The sequence below is a fragment of the Balaenoptera ricei genome, chromosome 1 (genome assembly GCF_028023285.1).
Source record: "Balaenoptera ricei isolate mBalRic1 chromosome 1, mBalRic1.hap2, whole genome shotgun sequence".
In the NCBI taxonomy this organism is placed as follows: domain Eukaryota; kingdom Metazoa; phylum Chordata; class Mammalia; order Artiodactyla; family Balaenopteridae; genus Balaenoptera; species Balaenoptera ricei.
Window position 1 is genome coordinate 134,486,330 of NC_082639.1, and position 3,862 is coordinate 134,490,191.

The following is a 3,862-nucleotide window of genomic DNA, read 5'->3' on the forward strand; positions in this document are numbered from 1 at the left end:
CTTAGCATGAAAAAGATGACTCAGTTTTGCCTTCCTAACTGTTGCTAGAATTCTAGCTCTTGCCATTGTCTTATCACTCATTTCTCCTAAAAACAAAATGGTTTAACATCCATGATTATAAAGATGTGTTGATTAAAATGGAACATATTGAGTGTCATTCATTTTATTTTGCTAAAGATTCTTTATAATAGACAACATCTTTCTGTTTCTAAGACATGAATTTTCTGTGAAAATTATTTCTTCCTTCAGGGCAGGGGGCCAGAGATGGCCCCAGGAGGTCCCTCATGAATTCAGCCTAATAAGAATAAAAGAGAGAAATGGAGGTCACCCTTCTGTCCTTATCTCTGTCAGTTAACTCTGATAGATGGCAGAGGATACTGGGATGCAGTAACTGGAAAATGACAGGTGATTAGCTGTTGCCACCCTTGAGGACAGGAACCGTGTCTGTCTTGCCTTCCTCATGTCGCCTTCTTTAGTGCCTTGCATATAACAGATGTTCGTCTAATCTGTGTTCAGTTGAATTCAAAACAAATACTTGTATTTTGTAGTTTGGTTACTTTAGTTTGAGGATATATATCTCCAACTTTGTTGTAGTCCATGTGTGTGAGGGAGACAAAGGAAGAGTCTGGGCTTGTAACTATTATATTTATGGGGACACATGCTCCATGCCCAGCTTTAGGAGGGCTCGTGTTAAAAAAAAAGGTCCAGGACTTCCCTGGTGGCGCAGTGGTTAAGAATCTGCCTGCCAATGCAGGGGACACAGGTTCGAGCCCTGGTCCGGGAAGATCCCACATGCTGCAGAGCAACTAAGCCCATGCGTCACAACTACTGATCCCGCGTGCCACAATTACTGAAGCCCGCGCGCCCAGAGCCTGAGCTCCGCAGAAAGAGAAGTTACCGCAATGAGAAGCCCGCGCACCTCAACAGAAGAGTAGCCCCCTTTTGCTGCAGGTAGAGAAAGCCTGCACACAGCAACAAAGACCCAACGCAGCCAAAAATACATAAATAAATTTATTAAAAAAACAAAAAGGTCCCTTCCATTGCTTAGGAGGCAGTGGCCTTATGGAATCTCTAGTTCCTGACTAAATGGGCACTGGGCCAACATGTGAGAACCAACCTCTGTGCTGACTGTGTTTGAAGAATGGGATTCAGAAATATCTAACAAATGGCCTGGCGACCAAATTGACCTCATTTCTTGTGCGCACGTGGGCACACACAGGCACACAGACACACACACAAACTCCCAAACCAGAAAAACTTGCTTGATTGCCCTATATTCCTGGTAGGCTATGGATTCTTGGTTTCAGTTCATTTAGAGTTCAAGAATTCCAAAAATAGCACGCACTGCCTTTCAAGGTGAAGGCTATATGCATGAATTATGATCCCATTTCAGATGATTGTCAAAGGACAGACAAATCACAGATAAAAATGTTTCCTTCTCTTTTTTTTTTTTTGCAAATTAACATATCCAGTAAAAGGATTTGGGGCACCTATACCCATATGTTAGGGGAGGATACAAGCCCCCGGCACAATTATTTAGAGCTTTTGAGGTAATCTGAATATTATGTACCTAGACAGATAGAATGCTTCCTAAATCTCCTTAAGAAGTCTTCATCTAGAATATTTGGGTGTTTCCAAACTCTCATCAAAAAGCATAACATTATGGTGTTTCCTAGTGTTCTAGCATGGTGACTGAGAATGATGGTCTATATCAGCAGTCCCCAACCTTTTTGGCACCAGGGACCAGTCTTGTGGAAGGCAATTTTTCCACGGACCGGGGCAGTGGGGCGGAGGGAGGGATGGTTCAGGCGGTAATGTGAGGGATGGGGAGCGGCAGATGACGCTTTGCTCGCTAGCCTGCCACTCACCTCCTGCTGTGCGACCCTGTTCCGAACAGGACACAGACCGGTACCAGTCCACATCCTGGGGGCTGGGGACTCCTGGTCTGTATCATGGTTCTTAAAATTTTTGATCTTAGGAACATTTTGCACTCCTAAATAGTGGGTTATATCCACTGACAATTATCATATTATAAATTAAAATGGAGAAATTTTAAAACACAGAAATACACAAGTACACCTTCCAGTTTCTGTCAGAGTGATAACATCATCACATGTCATGTAGCCTCTGGAAAACTCCACCATACCCTTGGGAGGCAAGAAAAGTAAGAAAGGTAAATAACATCTCAGTGTTATTATGAAAATAATTTTGCCCTCACAGAAATCCCAAAAAGGATTTCAGAGACTCCAGGGGTCCCCAGACCATGCTTTGAGAACATCTAGTATACAGCATATACCCTTGCATCTTCAGCCTTCCAGGGAAAGGGATGCCAGGATGCTTTAACTCACCTACCTGAGAAATCTGGTCCCTTGGCAGAGATTAGAGAGAAGGCAGCAGCAGGTTTTCAAAATTTCGTGGTATTGACTTTTTTTTTTAATTAATTAATTAATTAATTAATTAATTTGGCTGCATTGGGTCTTTGTTGCTGCACACAGGCTTTTTCTCTAGTTGCGGCGAGCAGGGGCTACTGTTCCTTGTGTTGTGCGGGCTTCTCATTGCGGTAGGCTTCTCTTGTCGTGGAGCACAGGCTCTAGGTGCGTGGGCTTCAGTAGTTGTGGCACGCTGGCTCAGTAGTTGTGGCTCACGGGCTCTAGAGCACAGGTTCAGTAGTTGTGGCGCATGGGCTTAGTTGCTCTGCAGTGTGTGCGATCTTCCTGCACCAGGGCTCGAACCTGTGTCCCCTGCATTGGCAGGCAGATTCTTAACCACTGCACCATCAGGGAAGCCCTTCAGATTTATTTTTTAACATGGATAATCTTGGGTAGACTTGTTTATTTCAAGGCTAAAGCCAGATTTTGCTGTTATAAAAATAAATGACGCTTGTTATAATAAAAATCTACAGACATGAGTCAGACTTACTCCTACTTTTTAACTTCTTTCACCCCAACAGGGAACTTAAAAAGCAAACAATCAGCACAGTTCTTTTACTGCCAGAAATGGAGAGAAATTCTGTATTTAGGAGAATCCATGCAAAAAATCAAGTATGTAACACAAAGCCATTGTCACCTCCAGTCCCCAGTTTAACCTTGGGAAATCCCACAGGCCTTTACTGCCTCTGCCCTCATCAGGGTCCCTCATCTTTTCCCTGGCCCCTGACTGTCAAAGCTCATGGGAGGCCTGTCAAGGGTCTGTTGGCTCCTGGGCCCTGTGGTATTACACATTAGAGCTGCCCATCTACCTGAAAATGTGCAAGAATCATATAACTCCAAGGAGCAGAATTGTAACAGGGTTGGAAGAATGACCTTGTCTCCTCCTAAGGAAGCCCTGTCTAGAATGTCCCGTGTGGATGTAGCTACTCCAGTTGGAGGAGGTCTGAAGGATGAGGATGGCCCTGCCCAACAGAATACAGAAGATTTCCAAGAAGAAGAGGAAGCACAGACTTGTTTCTGTTAATAAATCTATAAGCTACAGTCTTAAGAATCAAGATTGAAGACATGGATAAAACTTAACTAATCTCTAGAAAAAACTGAAATGATCCATCACGTTTCAACCATGTGCCCCTCAAGCCCATCTTAATTTCGTACCTTAGTAAGTACTGTCCCTGTTTCATACGTATAATTCTTGCCTCTCTAGAAGAATGTGTCACTTCATGAGGATGAGGACAATATCTCATGCTCCCACCATATCCCCATGGGAGCTACCCAGCCACATACGCAAGAGATACTTCGAAGGAAGAAAAGTCCATTTCTCAGTTGCTAAGCAATATGAAAAAATAAGAGGTGAGATCCTTGTATTTGGGGATCTGAGGATACAAAGGGTTTAGGTATTAGGACCCTGTCTTTGACTAACTTATCATTGGAGA